Source organism: Ictidomys tridecemlineatus, chromosome 10, assembly GCF_052094955.1.
Source record: "Ictidomys tridecemlineatus isolate mIctTri1 chromosome 10, mIctTri1.hap1, whole genome shotgun sequence".
NCBI lineage: Eukaryota > Metazoa > Chordata > Mammalia > Rodentia > Sciuridae > Ictidomys > Ictidomys tridecemlineatus.
This window is the reverse complement of record NC_135486.1, coordinates 133,403,023-133,425,717: the sequence shown is the minus strand read 5'-3', so window position 1 is coordinate 133,425,717 and position 22,695 is coordinate 133,403,023. Positions and strand designations below refer to the sequence as shown.

The 22,695-nt window shown below is 43.5% G+C and overlaps 1 long non-coding RNA gene across 1 annotated transcript; it reads left to right on the top strand.

Moving 5' to 3' along the window:
* Positions 1 to 6,857: 6,857 nt before the first annotated feature.
* On the top strand, positions 6,858 to 9,605 carry LOC144367076 (uncharacterized). Its single transcript, XR_013426284.1, has 3 exons — positions 6,858 to 7,751; positions 7,923 to 8,077; positions 9,368 to 9,605. It is a non-coding gene; the product is annotated as an uncharacterized LOC144367076 (long non-coding RNA).
* The last annotated feature ends 13,090 nt before the right edge of the window (positions 9,606 to 22,695 follow it).

The following is a 22,695-nucleotide window of genomic DNA, read 5'->3' as shown; positions in this document are numbered from 1 at the left end:
TGAAGTTCTGTTGCCCCACTGTCTGAACACTTTCTGCTCCAGGGTTGTAAAGTAGAAAATTGAAACAAAAACTGCTAGACCAAAGGGAACACATTCCCTATTCCCTTTGCTTTCCTTAATAGCAGATCTCTTGCTCGAATATGAGAATGTTAGAGTGTGTTAGTGAAGGTTTTGTAGAGTTGAGATATTTTAATTTTTTTGCTACTAAAGAAGAGTGCAAAAAAAAAAAATCTGTTTTGCCTGAGTTGAATGTCACCGAAAATGCTTAATAATATTTAGAGGACCTAATAAAGGGATGTGAAGTATTAAATTAATAGACTGAACAGGAAGATATAAACCTATTGAGCAGAAATAATAATCTGTCAAATTTTTGCAGACTGTTTTTGCTCCATAATAATAAAAATACTAAAAGCAAATCAAGATTTCTAGGCTTTTGGCCAATAATGAATTTCTGAGAATTAAGTATTAGAGAATTTCCTGCAGGTATGTGAGGATCTGTGAATAGAGCTAATGATTTCAAGGAACTTATTCAACCCTCTGGAAGAAAATTGGAAGGAAAATATGTACATCTCAAGTCATCCATCAAGAGTTAGGAGCAATTAAACTTTTTACCCGAAGGATTGAAAAACTGTTCACTATATTAAAAAAAAAAAAAAGCTTATGAAAAGTAAGTTGTAAGGTGAAAACTGGAGAGCTAATCCTTATTTTTATTTGATTTGTTTTTGAGTTATACATGACCGTAGAGTATATTTTGATATATCATACGTGGAGTCCAACTTCCCGTTCTTGTGGCTGTACATGATGTGGAGTTTCACGTGTGCACATAGGCAAGTGATGTCTGATTCATTCTACTGTCTCTCCCATTCCCATCCCCTGTAGAGAGCTCATCTTTAAATGTGAATGTGGAGAAGGATTGGTGGATGATGTAGCAGGGGCACAGATCAGCCACAGAGAGAGGAGGCCTTTAGGTTTGATTCCCAGGACTACCCAAAAATAAAAAAGAAAGAAATTGAGAAACAGCTATGCAGGCAAATGTGAAGTGCTAAAATCAAAACCTTGATTCCTTCCCATATGCATTCCCTACTGCAGACCTGCCACCTCCTCGTCCCATCAGAACATCTAATACTTGCCCCTGTGAATCAGACCTCTTGTTGCTAGGTTACTGCTTCCTCCCGCCCAGGCTCAGCGGGTGTCTGGAGCAGGGCCCCCATTCAGTAGGGACTCCAAAGACTTTCCTTTCTTTCCTCCTGGCTGAGAAAAAATAAGGCTTTCTGTCCCTGGTAACTTAGAGGGCTGAGCCAAGTTGGGCCCACAGATGGGTGTGTCTTTCTGGAAAATGAAAGAACTGTTGCGTGGCCCCTGGGCCTGCACTGTGGCTAACCGTCATTTAGCCTGAGATTTGGATCATCTTTGAGCCTTGTCCAAGCCCCCCGCCCCCCAACACTGGGGGCATGACCAGTGTGTGGCTCTGCTGAGGCTGAGTAGCTTTTCAGTGCTGACCCCACCCCCTGTCCATTTAGGCTGTCTGTCCGGATCCCTTTGCTCTCAGCCCAGTGGCCTCCATACCATCCCTGCCCTGTTAAGGAATCTTCCAGGGCAAGGCAAGCTGGTTTCTCATTTATCCTTCACCAAATCTATTAATCATTGTAAAAGCTCCATGCCCTTTGCTCTTGGGGACTGTATTTTTTCACACTCAGAGCTAAGTGTTTGGGGTGTATTTGGAAGTCATCCTGTTCAATGAGTTTCCAAAGCCCATTTTGAAATTCAAAAGCTAATAACTGACTGACTTCCAGATGATCTCCATTTTGTATTTCATTTTGTTTCTCTCTCTCTTCTGTCTCTTATTTCCTTGGAACTTCCAGGGCTGGGGAAGGATCACCTAAATTATAAATGATAGAAGAAAACTCAGGTTAATAATTCACTATAGTAGCAACTACTCACTCACTCACTCACTCACTCACTCATCCATTTAGCCAACAAACATTTATTGAGTACATTCTCTCTATCTTAAAGTTGGTTCTCAAAGCCCAGCCCTAGCCCTTTGGCCATAAAGCCATCCCTGCCAGTTTTGAATTTTATTATTATTCTCTCCTGACTCTTGAACCATTTATAGTCCATGCCACACCACGGAACACTTAATTATATATTATTTTGCGTTGAAAGCAATCTCAAGTGTACCATCTTTCCCCCCCCAACTCTATCAAAGCTCACTGAAGTTATATGCCATGATTTATGTTTCTTCTGGGTCTCTCCAGCCCAAAGTCTGGCTCAAAGGAGTTCAGTGAACATGGTTGAATTCTGTGTCAATGATTACTGATATCGAAGTCAATTGCATTCATGCATAGAAACCCCCAGAAATGAAAGACAAAATAGATTACTTTGACGTTGCTAGCTAACCAATTAAGTAACATGCCATTAACCCTCAAGCATGTAGGAAAGCAAGGGGAAGAAGGTAGAGGTGGAAGTTGTAAGTCTAGGGACAGCACGGAGGTAGAGCTCAGTGGTAGAGCATTGTCTAAGCGTGAGCCGGGCCCTGGGTCCCATTCCCAGCAAAAATCAATCCATTCATCAATCAATCGGCCTGTGGGTCCAGGACAATGGTTCTGAACTGGGAATCCTTCTGCCCCTTCAGGTAGGGTTGCTAGATTTAGCAAATGAAAATATGGGATACTCTGTTAAATTTGAATTATGAATAATTTTTTAGTATAAGTATGGTATGTCACCAGTCTCATATAGGAGGCATGTTAAATAAAAATCACAGGAGGCCATTGTTTTGCACTAGATTCCTGCACTGGCCCCCCTACAGAGGAGAATACAAATAAAGATGGAGTCACCCCTGCTAAGGTTCCTTGTCACCAAACTGAAACTAAGCTGCTTATCGTTTCCTTCCAGGAAATCAGGAGAAATGAGAGAGAAGAGCCAGCTTTTACAAATAGGCTATTTTCAATAGGCATAATAATGAATTTCCCTCGGCTTTAATCCTTACACAAAAGATGTGACCCGAAGTGACCTAGCGTTAACCAATCAGTTATTTTTTTCTATCATTCCGTCTCCTGGGCCCTGCCTCACGGGAAAGTAGCTTTAAAATGACGGATCTGCTTTTGGTTGTTTTTGTTCTCTTCAGCCCTCCCGTGGCTATAAAACCAGTTGGTCCTGCTCTTCAAACACTTATTCTATTTGAGGGAACACAGTGTTACTGGATTCGACAATTGAAAATAAAACCAGTGATGACCTTTAAGTGACATTGTTTAAAGAAATAAAAAAAAAAAAAATCATTTGTTATTTTTCCGAAATCCCAATTTAACTGGGCGTTCTGTGTTTTAGGTAGCAGCCCCTACCCGCTGGGGGCACTTGGCACCGTCTGAAGACATTTTTGGTGGACACAACTGGGGGATGTACTGGCATCTGTGGGTACAGGCTGAGGCGCGGCTAAACCTTCTACAGTGCCTACAACAAAGAATTCTCCACCCCAAATACAATCATGCCAAGAGGAGCACGGCTGTTTTGCAGGGTGTACAGAGCCTGGTTCTAGGCCACTTTATCTTTTGGGCACTGTGGATAGAGTGCTCAGGGTCTACGGCTTTTTTAAGGGTTTATAAAAAGTATGAAACTTGAAGTATGGAATATGCATGTTACTAGAGGCCTAGGCCAAAGGCCTGAGCCTGGGGGTCTTGACAGACCAGGCTTGGCCACCTGCCACCTCAAGAGTCCAATTAGCAGAGAGACAGAGAGGATTGAGGCGGAGGAGAGGGAGAGAGGCCGTGGGGGAGCAGGAAAGGGGTTTGTTTGGGTGTGGCCGTAGGAGGAAGGTCCAGTGAGCTCCCAAGAAAACTCTCTCCCCAGCTCTGACAGCGACTGCAGGATTGTAAGGGGAGGGCCCAGCAAGGTGGGGGATGGGAAGTCAGGCCTCCCCGCAGCCCTGGTCTGGTTGATCTGGTTCTGTGGGCTCCTGCTGGTGCCAGGGAAAAGTATTGCTTGGGTCAATTTCAAGTCCCCCGAAGGAAGTGACCGCCTGCAGGGTTTACTGTTTCTGGAACTTGAGATAAAGTGGGAAAGAGAAATAGTTTATAAAGAAGGAATAAGTTGGCAGGACAGAATGGAGTTGATCAGGACAAGACTGGGTCATATTTTAAATCACCACCACCCCCTGCTGCTTTTTTTGGTACCAGGGATTGAACCAGGGGCACTTCACCACTAAGCCACATCCGCAGCATCCCCGCCCTTTGTTAAAGTTGTCCGTGGAAATTTATTTGATGTATTCATTTAGATGTAGTGCTGAGAATCGAATCCAGTGCCTCACACATTTTGGGCAAGCGCTCTACCACTGAACTACAGTCCCCCAGCCCTTTTTTATATTTTATTTGGAGACAGGGTCTCCCTGGGTTGCTTAGGGCCTCACTAAGTTGCTGAGGCTGGCTTTGAACTTGTGATCCTCCTGCCTCAGCCTCCGGAGCTGTGCCCAAACACTAAATCCTCAATTTTTAAGAAGCCTCCGTTACAAATTTAAACACACACACATACACACACACACACACACACACACACACACACATATGCATATATATGTGTATGCACACACATATTTAAAATTTTAAGAAAAACCACTCAAAATCAAAATAAATTAAGTTCCCGTGGCTTTCCTGCAGACTATGTGAGTCACCTGCAGCCCAATCCATATAATTATATCATCCACATTAAAGGCGATATGGGACGTGGATGCATTTTAACATGCTTGATACTATGTAGGTTAATCCTCTGGAAGAAATGGTGTCAGGAGCTTACCAAGGTCTAAAAATAGCTCTGTGGAAGCAGAATCTAAAATATTGTTCCTGAGTGGGTGCATGGAGAAAGAACAAGGTTTCAAATGGGGAAGGATATTAGCATGTGACGTCCGCCTAAAGATCATAGTTGAGACACCCAGAGAAGACTTGGGTACAGGTGTCATCGTGGGGGCACAGGACCAGGTCCTTGGTGTCTCAAACCAAGAACCGAGCAAGACACACAGAGGTAACAGGCAAAATGCAGCTTTATTGAAGGTGAAGGTGTAAGAGCGGAGTGGGCCAGAAGAGAGCGGGTGGGGCAGAGAGAGGGGGATGGGGGCAGGCTCAAGGCCTCCAGGTCTGGACATTCCTGTGCTGTATGCGACACTGTGAGGCAGTCTCTCCCCTGTACAGACCAGATTGGTGACCCTCTCCCACTGGCCTCACTGGTACCTAATGGCCCTCTGTCAGGATTCTGTCCAAATCCCCCACCTTGGCTACTTTGGAATAGCTAATTAGAAATACTGTCCATTTTATCCCCATTGGTAACTTTAGAGTCCTGGACCTGGGGCCCCAGTTACCGGGGTGACATGTCCTCGGCGGCAGGAGCCCTCATGGTAGTGGGACTTTTTGCAAACAGGGACACGGTGCCTCCTCTCCCTGTCTTGTCCTCTAGCAGCACTTTTCTTGCGTCCTGCCTCTGCCATCTTGGCGACCCTGAACTCCTACCTAACCCCACACAAGACGGACAGGACGATCCAGATCAGAAATTAGAGGGCTGTCTGACCCGAGGCTCATCAGACCCAACCTTGGCCACGGCTCTCCATACCACTCCAAGGGTGAGCCAGGATCCGACAGCAGCCTAATGGTCTCCTAACCACATCAGGAAGGACCAAGTCAGCAGGGGGTTAGAGAGCTGGGCTTTTCAGCCCCACATCAGCCTTCAGGAAAGGGGTGGGAGGTGGCTGGAGATAAAGCTCTATAAATTTTCCTTCTTTCTTTTCTTTTCTTCTTCTTTTTTTTTTTTTTAATGGTACTGTGGATTGAACCCATGGGTGCTCTACCACTGAGTTACATCCCCAGCCCTTTTTGTTTTGAGACACTGTCTTGCTAAGTTGCTGAAGCTGGACTCAACCTTGAGATCCTCCTGCCTCAGCCTCCCAAGTTGCTGGTCTACAAAACTCTTGCACAAGATATAGTGAGCTTCCAGGCTGGTGAACACATCCGATACACCTCCAAAGGGACAGAAGCTCCTGGACGGGGACCTTTCCAGATATTGTCTATACATACTTCATATGGCTGTTCATCTGTGTCCTTTAGAGTAAACTGGTACATGTGTTTCCCTGAGTTCTGTAGGACATCCTGGCAAATTAATTGAACCCAAGGAGGGATGTTGGAGACCAGCTCCAACAGGGGGGTCTCAGGAGACGAACGGATGGTGAGGAGCCGGCGAAAGGGGGGTGGAGAAACAACACAGACACCAAAGTGAAGGTGCTGATCTCAATCTTTACTTGTGAAGTTGATCATATATACTTTTCATTTTGGCAGGCTCACAGTACTTTGTGGTTACAAAACAGGAATCATTATTCAAAGAAACAAAATATTTCGTAGCTACAATTAGAATAGAAGAATGTATCTTGGCTTAGGCATCAGCAAGCATTTTCCCTTTCAGTTCGCGTTTTGCTTTGAGCTGTTTCTGTTTAGTTAACTTTTAATAATAGTTAGAAATGTCCCAACTATTGGCCTATACCTTGACTATTCTTTCTTGACTTACTGACTGGAACTGGTGCCATGGTTATGGCAAGGGGTTGACTTGTTATTAATTTTAATCAAACAAGAGTAAGAGCACAAACCATTGTGCACAGGAACAAGAACAAGTTGCCCAGTACTAAGCACTCATCTGTCTTCTTAACATTAATTCTTCTTCTCTAGATTCTAATTTAATTTCTCAAAAACTTCCTTGACAGGAATACAGGGAGTTTTTCATTAGACATTAACAATTGACGCTCCACAGCTGAATCATTGCATTTAGAGCAAACAGATCTATTCTTAGAAGTAGTTTCGATAATTGGGAAAGTCATGTTTTTTTCCTTCCTACTTAATGGTCATATGAGAAGTCGCAACTATACTTTTTAAAGGAATACAGAAACAAACCGGCCCATTCCCAGAAACATACTGCGCTCCTCCAGAGGATGGCCGCCTTGTGCCATCCACCTCAGCAGGGCCTTGCCATTGCCTGAGTCAGGGGAGGGGCGCAGCAGAGGGAAAACTGGGAGCCCTAGTTCACAGCCAGTCAGCCAGGAGTATCAGACTAAATAAAACAAGCAAAATGACAGTCTCCAAAGAATAATGATATTTATTTGGGAAGAGCATTGCAGTGGAATACCTGTGCCAGAGTAGTCTATGCAGATATTCAAAGAGTTGAACCGAGGGGAAGTTTTTGCTCTTCCCATGTGTATTTATCTTTATTGATGCATTTTAGTTGTACCTCATGGTGGGATTCATTGTTGTTTTATTTTGGTGCTGGGGATCAAACCCAGGGCCTTGGGCATGCTCGGCAAGTGCTCACTGAGCTACACCAAAGGTAAGGTTGTAAAGGATCACAGTAGCTCTTTGGAAACAGTAATCCTTGGCCACAGTGAATCTTAACAAGGGAGGTGTCAATCTGAGGTTGAACAGTCAGATACTGGGCAGAAGTCCTTGTGGAAGGGCTTTCTGTACAAGGTTGTGGTGGCCTCTGTGCACCCTTGTGGTCTGGCAGAGTCTTTGTGAGAGTTACCACCAGGCCATCCCGTGGAAGGACCCTTCTTTGAAAACCTCCCAGTGTTTTTTTGGTTGGGATTGACCCAAGAGACTCCATTTTGATTCTGACGAATATCACATTTCTTTTACAGAAATATACTCAACACTACACTGCCTGTAACTGGTATCCGAAGCGGGGACAGTCTTGTGGGACTGACTGAGCCTTCAACCTGTGGGATCTCCCTCCAGGTAGAGAGTGTCAGGGTGGAATGGAATCACACCTGAGTATCTGCTGCTGGAGAATGGCTCGCTCGCTGGGCGGGCAAATCCCATACATCTAGTCACAGGAGTGCTCGTATTGAGCATAGGACCAGAGGGAGGAAAAAAAATATATATATATATATTTTTTTTTTCCTTCAGAACCGCATGCCCCAGAAAACGTCAAGGAAGAAGAACAAAGGAAGTCGAGGAATGAAAGTGTGCCCACGTAGACCATGGTCCAACTAGACCCCGGAGGAGGAGGACAGCGGAGCTGTGTTCTCCCCCTCCCAAGCCACACAGACGGCTGGCATTCCGTGAGCTCTTCTCCATCAGGGATGGTCTTGGCAGAGAGAAGGGGTGAAGTAGGAGACTAGGATCCTGAACGTGAAGACCACTGGGGAATTGGAAGGCCATGTTCATATTTTTTGCAGTGGTTTTGGATTGGGGCATTTCTGGTTTTTTTTTTGTTTTTTTTAAGTAGGACTGTACCTGGGCAAGGTGGTCACATTCTTACCATCTCTCTGACTTGGGAGGTTGAGGCAGGAGGATTCCAAGTTCCAGGCCAGCCCGGGCAATTTAGCAAGAACCTACCTCAAAATTAAAAAGGGCTAGAGCGTAGCTCAGCGGTAGAGAGCTTGCTTGGCATGTGCAGAGGCCTGGGTCCCATCTTTAGCAATGCCCCCAAATAAATAATTAGGTAAATGAAATCTCTCAAGAAAAGGAGGTTGTTTTATAGACAGAGAAGGGTTTAAAGAAAACAAAACCAAAAAAGCAGGTTGGCCGTTTTGAAGTTATTTTCTTTAATGCAGTGGGGGCAGGGAGACAGAATAAAAGGAAAATAATGGATTAGTTAACATCACCCCCCCCCCTTTTTTTCAGGTTACTTCTGTGTAAGAATTAAAGCAGAAGGAGCTCCATTATCATGCCAATTGCAGCTGGCCTGGTTGTGAAATTTGGCTGATCTCTCTATAATCCTGATTTCCTTCTGGGTTGGATAAACAGCTTAGTTTCAGCTTGGTGATGTGAGATTTTAGCATGAGTGGCTCCATTTTGATTTTATCTATTAATTAATTAATTTATTTTAGCCTGGTCTGTGCAGAAACTCAGCCCCAAACAATGCACTTTCGTTACATGTATTTAAATAATGGGGGACATGGTAAGAGTGAAAGCAGAGACAGTTAAAATCCTAAGCAGTAATAAGACAGGTGAGAATAGTGGCTGGGACTAAAAATTTGTTAAAAAAATTTTTAAAAAACTGGCTCCCTGAAATTTGTGTTGCTGAAACGAACCAGGGAGGTTTCCAGAATCCTTAGGAGGTTTGTAAAAATAACGATACCAGGTCGGCATTTTAAAAGCAAATATTTACCCATGATATGACGGTACAGATTTTCAGCTAGAGCCGTAGCCACTCATGAAGAACCCTTGTCTTTTTCTGATTAAAAGTAAATATTATTGGATACATTCACTTTGGAGGATAGGTCTCTCAAAACAGGGATTTCCACTGGGGAAAATGCTCGATCAAGGATTGAGGACTCCTGAGTGAAGCCGATTCTGCTTAGAGTAACTGAACATTTGTCAAGACTCCCATTTATTTTCATTTATAGAGACGCAGGGAGCAGGTGCTGCTTTGGAAGCGTCTCACACGGCGGTGTGCTAGATGCGAGACCACCGAGGTGTGAGGATCCACACTTTCACGGAAACGGATATTGGATGTAATTTTGGATGCTGGTGGGAAGGGAACTCTCGGTATGCAGAGAAAATCAACAGTTACACACATCCGACAATAAACTAGGTGTGGGCATCTCCATTTTCTGCATCACATCCTCATATTTTATTGCTAAAATGATGGAATTGCTAGGATATTTTAGATTGGCAGCTGGGAACGAATAAGCCACACTGTTTTTTTTTTTTTTTTTTTTTTTTTTTTTAGGATACCCAAAGGTTTGAAGACTTGGGAAATTTTGTCTCCAAAGTCTGAGTTTGTGGCATTTCCAAAAAGGGGGCAGATCAGAGGACATGGCTGCTAGAGTTCTCTATTAAGCCGTGTGCTGCAGTCTCTGCCATGAATCTGCTGCCTCCCTGGGACAGTTTACTATTTTGCAATCTGCTCAGTATGTCATTTCCATCATCGGTCCTGTTGGCATGGTGTCTGCAACCCCTGCTTTGACTGGGAAGCTACGTTGGTGACATTGACCAAAAAACCCCCAAACACATTAGATAATTATGAGCTTTAGTTGATGATGACCAGCAATAGTTTATGTTTTCAAAATATGATGGGGACTCCGTGGTAGAGCTTGTGCTTCTATCTGCTGCTACGATTGCGAACCTGTTGGTCGGAGGGGGTGGTCTCATTCCATCTCTCAAGCTGTTTCGCACACTATATTAATAGTAGTAGCATTTGATGCAGTAGAGGGTGATTCAGCCTTTCCATTCCACTGCTCGTGGCAACAACAAATGTTTTCCTTCTGAGTCAGCATTACCTAGATGCTAATGTTGACCAAAATCAGACCCTATATTTTCCATGCCGTGAATACCGAGTAATTAAAACATTTCTTCCTATCGATTGCATATGTAGGTCACGTAATTAGCTGATGTTGACGGTTCTGTGATACGTGTGCCTGCTACAAAGCCAGAGGGAGAAACGCAGCATTGCCTCCAGTTGTGCAAGCATCATTATGTTATAATGAATAGGTAATATTAAATTGGGCTGATGAGTCATATTACAGTAATTCAATAGTTCCCTCGTAACGTCCCCAAGGTTTACACAAGGAAATCTTTTCTAATAACAAGAAGAGTGATTCTGAGGCCTAGGACTCTCAAGGCTTCCGTCTTTATTTCATAGCTGTATGATCCTGGATGAGGCAGTTAGCTTTTCTCAGGATTAGATGGAATTGAGGCAAGAAATAGATTTTGGTGACCTCAGAGAATGGAGTCCCGCTATCCCAGATTGCCCCACTCATGCTTATTGCCCCCGAGCTTCCTTTTTTACCCTGACATGAATCCATCCCAAAGAGTTGTTTTGAACCCAACCAATTCTTTTATTGATTGGCTGATTGATTGATTGGTACTGAGGATTTAACTCAAGGGGCACTTGACCACTGAGCCACATCCCCAGCCCTATTTTGTATTTTTGTTTAGAGACAGGGTCTCATTTAATTGCTTAGTGCCTGGCTTTTGCTGGGGCTGGCTTTGAACTTGCGATCCTCCTGTCTCAGCCTCCAGAGCCGCTGAGATTACGGGCATGCGCCACCGTGCCTGGCCCAGTTCTTTTATTTTAAAGACCACGTACAGGACAAACTCAAGTTAGCAAAGACTTTTTTTTTTCCTGATTTTTTCTTAAATTTTATTTTACTTTAATTTGGAACAATTGTATTGCACTCCCAGAGGGCATTTATAGACAAGTTTTACGGAGGAGAAAGAAAAAAAATGATTTTTTTTTTCTCCTGTACTCCCAAGACAGGCAAAAGAGACCATGATACTTTACATAGAACTTCTTTTCTGAACTGGCTGAACATTATAGTAGACCCCTAAAGTAGGTGCTGGAATATATATCCCCATTTTACTCCCAGTCTATAATTTAGCAATATCCAGCTTGTTGATCTTATTAATGTAGACCGACAATAGTTACTTTTCACATGAGTTGAAGTTGTGCAATCTTTTTTTCTTTTTTTGGTTGTTGAAAAATTTTCATTTTTTAAATTTCACCATTAAATCATTAGCATTAATTCAACAAATACATAAGTTATGTCACAGGCACTACGCTAGGCATTAGGGATACCCAAGTGAATACGATCAAGCCTGCTCTGTTTGCTCAAGGTCTAGTCAGACTTGTAAGTAGATTACAGCTACCACTTACTGTGCGCCCATTAACTTTGGGCAGCATCCTGTGCCACGTCCTTTGCATAATGTAAGGATTGGCCTGTCGCTGGAAATAAGGGCCAGATGCCTCCCCAGCATCCATGTCCCCACCCCGACCCCAACAGCTCCCACTTTGTGTTTGCAGAATCCTCCTGGAAGAAGACTCCACTCCAGGCTCAAGGGGTGGGGCACAAGATCACTGTGGAGCCAATCAGCATAGCCACACCCCTGACCACAATGATTGGTTAGATCGTGGCCATGTGACCTGCAACTGTCCAATTAAAGCGACTCTCTAAACTTTCTTGGGAAACTAGGACAAAGCCGGGTTTTCTGGTTGTGGCCGGTGATTCCATCACCTCGAGGCCAGCCCACGCCCAGGGTCTTCCCTGTTTATGGAGCTGAAAAAACCTCTGTGAGCTGGGTTTTCAGTTACATCCCAAAGGGTACGTGTGACCCCACACTAGATGTCACTCCATTTTTATAAGAGAAACAAATGTCCCTGCCTTTCAGGACCACACCAGTATGTGGCAGGGCCATGATCTGAGCTGGTTTGGTGACTTGGAAACCTGCACCCTCTCTGTGACTGTGCCTCTGACAGTCCCAAGGCAGTCTACTAATTGGCGTATCAAAGATGCGGTGGTGACAAGGGATGCTTCCAAAACAGAGTTGCTCGGATTCATTCAGTCATTCCTTCTTTAGGATTGGTAGGAGCTGTGCCAACTCAGTGCGGCTGTCTTCTGAGGCTCGGTCGGCACATCTGGTCACTTGTATTTGTGTAGTCCAGCCTTTCCTTTGGATTCCGTCCCCCGTGGTTATGCCAGGTCCCCCAGCATTTCTCCTGGACAGACTCACTACTTCCCGTGTGGTCTGTGGACTAATAGCCTCCACATCACGTGGTGGAAACATCGAAGACTCTCAAAGCCCCACCCCAGCCCGTCTGGATGAGAAAGTGCTTTTTAACACATTAGAATTTGAGAAGCACTGAAGTTATTTTTCCACTGGAATCTCCCAACAGCTCTTCCTACATCTGGTTTCCTTCTTCCTCCCCTTCCACTCCACTACCAGTACCATCTAGGATCTTTCAAACACACTGACTACATCTCCATATTACTTAAAATCCTCCAATGGTTTCTCGTGGCCTTCTGGGTAATCTCCAAATTCCTTAGACCTCGAAGGCAAGCAGGACTTTTTTCTCCAGCTAGCCATTCTTATCTCTTGCTGGCTCCTGATTTGTATACTCAGAAAAATGAGAAATTATATCCCATCTATGTATGATACATCAAAGTATCTAAGTGCATTCCTCTGTCATGCATAACTAATTAAAACAAATAAAAAATATGGGGGCGGGGGAGGGATCACAGAGGTCGTCTCATACACTTGTATCATGTGCATACAGCCTGGGGGAGAAGAAGCTGACATGTGACAGCCACTTCCATTGGAGTTCCCAAACTCATTAGATTTACACATTTGCGCCTTTGCACCTGCTGTGTCCCCGCTGCCTGGAAACCTTTTGCTCTTAGGTAACTGCATTCACCCTCAAAACGGAGCTCAGATATCCCCTCTACCAGGAAACCCCTTTGTCACCGTCTCATGTAAATTGACACTCCTCAGCTCTTGTTACCTCCATCCCCACACTCTTCACAGGTGCTGTTAGGTACATCTTTGATTAATAAAATGGGGAAGCATATTCGTGAATGAATGCAGTCTTTCCAGAGACAGAACCTAACAAAATAATAGCATCTCCAGGAAAACACATGTAAGTGCTTTGCTGAGACCTTTACATTCTCGTGAGAATAGCCCAGTCTGTGTTTTGTAGAATGCGGTTCGGAGGCGTTAGTAGCTGTTATGGGACAAAAGGATTCTTTGTTTAGTGAAGTGTGGGAGACTCTCACAGGCCAAATAGTGCTCCTTGTGTCTTCTTTTGCTCCCTTGGGACTGGTGATTTAATCCAGGGATGCCCCACCACTGAGATGCATCCCTAGCTGCTTTTATTTTGAGATGGGGTCTCTCTGAGTTACCCAGACTGGCCTTGAACTTGCAATCCTCCTGCCTCAGCCCGTGGAATTACAGGCATGTGCCCCCACCACACATAGCTATGCTCAGACTTTTTTTTTTTTTTTTTGTATTGGGGATTGAACCCAGGGATACTTTACCCTATGTGAGCTACATCCACAGCCCTTTTTATATTTAATTTGAGACAGGGTCTCACTAAGTTGAGACCCTCAGCCTCCAGAGTCTCTGGGATTATAGGCATGTGCATCCGGCGTTGCCGAGTAAGCTGCTCATATTCATAACAAATCTCCAAAGGATGCTGGATCATGCAGTGACCACCTGCATCAGCCCACAGCCTCTGCAAACTACTGATAACACGACTTCTGCGTGGCTCAGCCCCAGCATCTAGCACAGTGTCTAGCACAGGTGCTGACACTGTAGACAGAGTAGATGTTAAATGAAAAGAGCATTGTCTAAGGGAGGCAGGCCTGAAGTTCATTCAACGGTAGTGGAGAGTGAGGGAGAGATGGGGGGTTGGTAAAGTTAGATTTACCTGGGTAATATCAGCAACATTCATAGGTCGATGTGGGAATTTTCTGGCTTGAATGACTGGATGGAACAAAGTCGTCATCAGTTGAGGAAGAAAATACAGAAGACAGGTTTTGGAGGAAAGCTGTGGAGTCCCAGGTGTACCCTGTTGCTTCTTTTAGTGGGGCTGGGCAGTACAGGTGCAAACCCAGCACTTTTCACTCATTTTCCTCTTTAGTAAAACCCTTCCCCATCGAGTAACTGCCCTTATAAGGTGAAGATAGAGCATTGATGAGAACAAGGTTGAGGCTGCACATTCACGGGAAATCTGGGTAGGGTGCAAGGACTTATTTCCTGGATGGAGCAGTATTTTGGAGTTTCCAGGAATATCAGCTCATGTGCAAAGGAATGCTTTTGAATCAATTCAACCTGAAATATTCCGGTGAGCACAGCCACATAACAGTAGCAGTTGTGCTACGATATGATTGTGAAAGCTATAAAAAAAATCAGGGAGCATATAAAGGCACGTCCTTCTGTTTGCTGAGTTCGTTGATTCCTTCAACAAACTTGTGCTGCATATCTACCACTGGCCATTTGCTATTCTAGCTTAGATGATTTGAACCGGAAAGAGCACATCTCTGTCAGGTGAGCATGCTAGTGTGAACACATGATCTGTAATAAGTCATACTCACACACTCCCTTCTGGTGACTGTAACTTGGCACGATGCTTCTGAAGGACTGCTTACTAATATAAACATCAAATGTCTTTGGAAATTTACATATTCTTGGATTCAGCAATTTCATTGCAAGAAACTCATCCCCGGGGAATGAAGGACATCTCCAAAGCTGTAACTGCTCCTTAGAGTTTTGTTGAAAAAAAATCTAAAAACGTTGGGAATGACCTGTTTGTTCCTGAACCGAGGAGATTGAGGATGAAAATCATTCTGCAATTCCAAGTGGCACTGGATGAGTTTTTGTGTGTGCTAGCGCATGTGCGTATAATTTTAGACCCAGTATGGAGAGAAAAAACAAAAGTTTGGGGAAAAAAACAGGAAAAAAAAAGGTGGTTTTGTAATAATCTAGGCCAGAAATGATGTAAAAAGGAGCTAAAGGGAGAGAGTGGGAATGGGGAGGTTGGAAGGGACATTTCCCAGGTAGAATCCGTAGGACTGATTGGCTGACTCTGCGGGCTGTGGAGAATCAAGCCCCAAGGATGGCTGGGATTTCTAATTCAGTTGGAGCGTATTTGGGTGTAAACCAAGTGAGTCTCGTCCTGACCATGCAGGACGAGGCTGTGAACCCCTGCTCCTAACCCGTTGCCGTGGTGATTCCCTGAGACAGAACAGCTCTGAGAGGTGGCCTGAGCTGGGGCTGAGAGTCTGGCCTTTGGGGACATAAGTGTGAATCCTGGTCCTGCCACTTATTAGTGAGCAGTTCACTCGGCCCCCTGAGCCACAGGGCACAGTTGAGAGTGGAGAGTAAAGAAGTGCAAGTCTCATGAAGGGCCTCGTATACAGTAGTCATTCAATAAATGCCACAAGACCGGCAGAGTCTCCGCATGACGGGGCTGTTCTCAGCCCACTCTCTCCCTGTGTGAGCCTGGCTTCCCCTGACACGGCACAGGTGCCAGCTCCCTGCCCTCTTGACAGAAGCTGGGTCCCAGGGCCTGAGACTTGAGCTTGTCTGCTCAGCTTCTGGCTCAGGCAACCCCCTCTAAGACCAGTGTACGTGGCGCTTCCTCGGCTCCACTCTGCTTTATCTTCCAAACCCCTTTCCACCTTTATCCCTCTCCCCAGGATGGCTGGGCATTTCTGAGCGATTTCTGGATATTTCTGGGAGGTCGGTGGACACACACCGGGGAGGGGCTGGGGGAGGAGAAGGAGAGACACTGGTGTTGAGGTCCCAATCACAGGTCGGCTCCCCTGGGGTGGGGACACGCCCAGAGAAGGTCCCAGGGGACCCAGCTGAAGGGGGCAGGTGGTGGAGAGGTGGGGCTGGAGGGCCCAGGAGGACCAGGGGAGAAGAATCCTGGGATCAGGTAGGATCAGGAGAAGGTTTAGGGCACAGCCTGGCTCAGGAACTTTTTTTTTTTTTTTTAAAGATTAAATAGAGGATGACTGAAGGGGAGGACTTGGAGGTGGCAATGATATGACTTGTCCAAGGTCACACTCCACAGTGGTGGAGCTGGCCTTCAGGCCTAGGCGGTCTGTCTCTAGGGCCCAAGTTCTTTATTTTCACTTTTCTGGTGGTACTGGGGATTGAACCCCGGAGTGCTCCACCCCGGAGCTACACCCTCAGCCTTTTTTTTAAAATATAATTTTGAAACAGAGCCTCACTAAGTTATGGAGGCTGGCCTCAAACTTGCTCCTGCCTCAGTCTCCCCGGTTGCTGAGATTACAGGTGTGCACCACCACGCCCGGCCCAAGTTCTTTATCTTTGTGCTTCACATGTGATCTTCTTTTTTACATGCCTCCTGAAAGCTTAGCAGTGTGCTGAGTGTGTGTGTGTATGTGTGTGTGTGTACTGCAAATTACTAACATGCTCTTTTACCACATTTTTATTTATTACATTTATTATATGATTGTGTAGAATATTATTATAATATGTATTGAATTTGATATGTGATATTATATATTAAGGAGATATAATACAGGAGTATTTCATTGTTATAGAAATCAAACATTAAAACCGAAACTCCTCCTTCCCCCCCCTTAATTCTGTGCCCACTTCTCTCTGTAGGCCAGGAGATCTCTTGTGTTCCATCTGTATTTATTTTAGACGTCTGAGAAACAAGCCCGGACTTGTGTAATGAAAACTGTGGCCTCTGAAGACCTTGGTCGCCGGCTGGCTGTACACACAGAACGAACCAACAGAAACACCCCACTCTGGGGGGGGGGGGCGAGAGAGCCGGGTCCAGCCTCCACTGTGTGAGCAGGTGCCAGGGCCTACCTCTGATCCCCCTGCACAGGTGAGTAAAGGTGACAAGCGACATGGTGAGCTGGCACACTACGTGGGAGGCAGGCTCCCTGGCTCAATTTTGAAGCTTCCCAGTCCTCTAGTGGCTGGGTCCCCTTCACGGCTTCTTGAGACTGTCTGTAAAACTGCAAAGATACTATTGCCCATGAGAGAGGGAAATAGTATTTTTTAATATTATATTTATTTTTAACAGATACATAAAAACAAAAATTGTCAGTACCCTGTGGTGTTCAGCTATATGCACACTTTGCATAGTTGTTTTTTTTTTTTTTTGTACTAGTGAAGCCAGATTTAAAGTTAGGTAAATCGGGTCTAATACCGAGTGAAATCTAAAATGGAGGCCATGCTGGGAACGACTCAGGGAAAACACAGGACAACTCATGGAATGTTAATGAAGTTCCGAAAAGGGCCTAGGCCAAAGTCCACCTGGAAGTATTAATGAACAGCCCCCAACAGATTTGAAGACAGCCCATCCCAAAGAAATGTTAATGAGCCCATCACAAAGAAGTGATAATGAAGTCCTTCCTGCTCAGACTACTTCTTTGGCCCTCCTGTGTCCCACCCCTGGGGCCTTCCAACCTACATTCCATGACTGAAAGAACTATAAAAAGGGGAAACAACCACACTTCCACGGATTCCACCTTTTGGGTCCCCTTCTTCCTCTGGGAGAAGTCTTTTCTTCTGTCCTTTAATAAATTTCTAATCTCTACTCTGACCTTGCCTCGGCGTGCTTCTTTGGTGTTATTCTTCAACATTGGGGAGCAAGAACTCGTCACCGGTCAACAGCGGTAACATATTGGAGGTCCCACCGAGATATTCTGCACCGAGGTAAGCGCCTCTCTACGCACCCCATATCTGTTTGAGGTGCGTCTTTCTCTCTTTCTTTCTGGAGGGTAAAGTGGGCACCCGTCGGCTACTTAAACGCAACTAGTGCAGCCGCCACTCTACAAGACTCGGGTGAGAGGTTTCTCGGCCTAGGCAGCTCTCAATCACCTGTTCGGTACAGAGCAGGCATGTTGGGTTCTGCCAAAGCCGTTTCCAACTTTTCTGTCTGGGCCTGGAGAGCAATTGGCGTGAGTACACAGTGTCCCGAATCCCGATCTGCCTCGGATGCGTGGAGGTGGAGGAAAGAGTTTGGAACAACTGCGGAATCCCGGTCTGGGCTACTCTCAGACGTTTCCAAAGGTTCCTTTCTCTTGAGCCCTCTCCCGACAGCCCTCAGGGGTATCTAGGGTGATCGGTAGATGAATGGCACTGAGGGAAAGCCCCAATCACATTTGCCTCCGTATGGGCCATGCAACACTCCCAACCCCGCATCCATTCCTCCTGGATGCTTCCCTTCCTTCGCAGGTCAGAAACGTTAGCAATTCAGGTTGTAGGACTGAGAAAAAGGCATGGGATAATTAATAAGATCTGCCCAGGTTCCCTAAGGTGCATAGGTAACTTTCAATAGTCTGTTTTACCACCCAATGTTTAAAATGAGCTGTGTTCCTTAAGCTGCTAAGAGAAGCATTTTTTAGAATCAACTCTGGTAATCTGCTAGTCTACAGAGCAAAGGCAACAAAGAGCACACGATTCAATGGGTTTTTAGTGGCCGGGAGGAAAGCAGTAAGGCCCTTAAGTCTGAATCCTCCCAGGGTCTTTGGCACAGGGCAAACTGAGACCCTAGCACTTTGCTAAAGGGGACCAGAAACCCCTTGGCAAAGCCAGGTGAGAGACGGGTTTTCTGGACCGTTTAGGAAGCTCAAGGTTAGGGAGACGTCCCTAAGGAGAACAGTTTTCTCCGGTGCAGCATGGGCGCCTGAGTCCTGTTTTCCTCACTCAGACAGGAGCTTCTCTCTCCAATACGCTAGGTGCGCCACTAGCCTGCGTATTGAAAAATTGGGATAAATTTGAACCTCAGACACTCAAGAACAAGCGCCTCATTTTCTTGGCCTGGCCTCAAATACGAGAAACCTGGCCACCAGAGGGAAATATCAATTTAAATCTTTTTACAGTTTGATAAAATTTACAAAAAAGAAATGGTGTAAGGTGTTGTATGTTCAGATTTTTTGCTCTAAGGGAAATCCTAAATTGTGCCAACAGGTGTAAAGTAAACTTAGCTATGATATCTGCCATGAAAAAAAAAAATCTTGGACTCACTGAGGAAAAAGAATCAAAAAATTTGGGCTGATCAAAGTACATACACCCCTCCCCCTTTAAGACCTAAAGCAGATTAAAAACTGACTCTACTGGAAGGTTAGGAGATAAGCCAGATTTCCTGGGATTGGATCTATTCAAAGGAGCTAATCTTGCAAGTGAAGGGGAAACTGAGAAATTCCCAGCAGCTGCCAAAGCCATTTTCGCTTTGGGGAAATTTCCTCATAATTTCCCTGCACTGTAAGAATTACTCCACCTAAATGCAGTAAAGTCAGTCACACTGAGACCCTTGATTTTATACCTATAGTTGCCCCTACGAGAACATCTGGTCCACTCATGGGAAATCTAAGGTGCCACTGATAGGAGTCATAATTAAATGAAAGTTCAAAACCTGGAGAGATATTTTCTTATATGGTCGGTTTTAAAGGTTATTATAGATTGTTTCTTGGGGATAATCTAGGCTAAATGTGTGTCTAAAAGATGTTTCATTGTAAAATCTGGTATCTAAATGAGTTCGAAGCATTGCATAATCTTGCAGTTAAAAGTTAGGGTTAGGCAATTGTTAAGTTTGTGATTTCAGATAATTCATGCCAGAGAACTTAAATACTTAGGATAGAAAATTAAAAGAACTCTACTTCCAAGTTGGCAAGTAACTCCCAATCATTGTTTTATTTTTTCATCAATTTTTGAACTGGGTAGCCTAAGGAGATTTCACTAGGTATACAGTGCATTGATTTGGGCAAGGATAGTAAATTATGATTTAGTATCTGTTTCTCTCAGTGTGTAGGATTTAGGAAAAGTGTTAAATTAAAACATTGGTCTGGCTTACTAAAATGACATTAATTAGCAACAGTCTTGGAAATTTTCAATAATTTTAGATATACATGGTAGTGTGTAGATATTTTCCAGGTGATTTAATGTACTTTAGAAACTTCAGAACAAAAAAGTAGTTTAATGATCCTGAAGGAACTTCTTCTGATGGTGGCTTTTATAACAAGAAAGATCCTATTTTCAGTTTTGTGTGAGCAAGTTTTTCTAGTATAGAAAGATATAAAGATAAAATTTTGTAAATTGTATCTTATTTCTACTTCCAAACCTGAAAATTGTGACTTATGGTTAAAATGCCTTAGACATAAAGTTTCTGGTCAGAATTCCAGTTTTCCCAGTCCCTTCCAGACCTCAGCCAGGGCTTACACTGATATGCAAACAGAAGCAGCCTGGAGCTCAGGCCCAAGAAAAAAAAAAAAGAGTAAAAGTGTCTTTTACCTGAACTCAAACTAGATTAAACCAAAGAGTAAATTGTATGGCATTTACTAATTACTGGCTGATCAATTTTTTTCTAGGACCTTTTGTCTTTTCTTAGACTCTATATTTTTTTTTGAGCTCATGATTTTGTTCCTACAGGCAAGTTAATGTTTTTCTGATAAGTTCTATTTTTGATCAACTGGAGTTTTTTTTAACATTGCAATGAGATTTCACCTGAGAAATCTGCAAGGCCTTTTGTGTTACGTGTTACACTTGTGTTAGTGTTGTATGTCGGTATGCCTGTGTGTATGTCCATATATCATGCAGTGATATGACAATTGACAGATGAGGAGCGCTCATGAAAAATTAAAAATGGATCCAAATATCTTTGATTCATGTGGTTCAAATGGCTCAATTTAAATTTGGTAATTAGATTAAAAAAGGAGATCTTAAATTAAGCTTATAAGTTATTCTAGGTGTTCAAAAAAAAGGCCCTAATAAATGTCTATGAAATAATCTGCTCAGATTCAAAGGTTTACAAGTATTGTTTCAAGATGTGAACAGAAGGAGGTTAACAGATGAAAGAGAAACTAGAAGGTTCTAGATATGGATTTAATAGAGGGAAAATGTGTTTCTGGATTGAGTAATTAAGAGGGTTTAAGTAAGTGATAAAGAAGGTCTGTGCAAGTTGGTTATAAGTGTAAGTTTTTGAGCAAAGTAATATTAAAGAAATTAAACAGCTGGTTAAACAAGTGCTGTTGTTTTAGAGAATTGTGCTATGTTATTCCTTTAAAAGCTAAACTTGATTAATATAAAAACATCAATGTAATTGGTGCCATTAATGTGTTCATATTTTCCAAATATACAAGTCTGTAAGGTAGAAGCTTTAAAAAGAGCGTTATATCAAGCTGGTATTCTAAAATTGTATGGTAATTTTAGGCTTAAAAGAAAAACATGTTGGAAGTTTATTTATCATTTGTGTTCTATAATTGTACTTATTATCAATAAGTTATATAAAGTTCCATGTTACTTTTTACAGAGATACAATTTAAATGTATTTTTAAGTTAATGAGAGCCTAATCTATGTGAAGGTTTTATTGCAAAACACAAAAGTACTTTGCTCCTTTTCTACAAAAGGTTAAAAACTTTCAGCCTTTCTTTAATTCATGTTTTAGATGTGATATTATGTTGTTAGCTAATATTCATGTAAACTTGAGCAGCAATTTATGTAGGCTTTTTAACGATGTCTAAAATGCAGAGATCAGCTTCAGAACTATAGTATTTAAGACTGTTTCTGTCAAGTGTGTCTGTTTCTGCCAAGAGAGACTGCATGAAGAGCCCCACCTTGAGATAAGGCTCTATGTCCCATCTCACTGTATGTGAAAGTTACTATGAAAGAAATAGGCCAGATTTCAGTGCATTTAGAGTTGTGTCCAAAAGTTGGTTTTTGTCACGATTGCCAGGATCTCAAACAGGGGATTATAATGTATAACTCTGCCAGAATTCAAGGTAGCTATTACATAAACTAAATATGTTTTTATCCTAGTTAGTTTTGTTTTGTAGTTTGCTTTTAGATGGTCTAAGGATTGCCTGTTAATGTTTTAAAGAGGTACTGCTTTAAGAACTCACAACCTGGGTTAACTTAAGATAAGGAGTTATCACCTACAGGATAGAGAGATAGGTACTAAAGCCCAGTACTTAGTATAAGGCTGTTGAAACTTATTTGCTAGATGTTTAAGATTAAGTTTTAAAATTAAAGTTAAATTAAAGGGGCCAAGAAAACCAATGTTTGGCTCTTGCCCTCTGAGTCAGTCTGAATCAGGGATAGGGTCTTCTCCAAAGGGCTTTGCAACTCTAGGCCACATAACCTCCTGATCAGGGAGATTAATGAGACCAATGGAGGACAGAAAGCCAATCAGTGCATTTGCTGTAAAGAGGAGGGTCATCAGAGAAGGGAGACATCCCTGATGCTTCCGAGGGAAGGCACATGGTCAAGCAAGGCCTGGACCCATCCTAGCGCAAATGGCACTAGCAGAACTGAGAAGCTGCTGTGAAGTTCCCGAGGATTCCCATAGACTCAGCTGACTGTTAACAATAGATGAAAACAAAGTCAGTTTGACTTGCTTCATCTTAAACACTTAGCAAAGACAGTCAAAGCCAAAACATAGCTATTCCTGGACATTTTAAATAATTA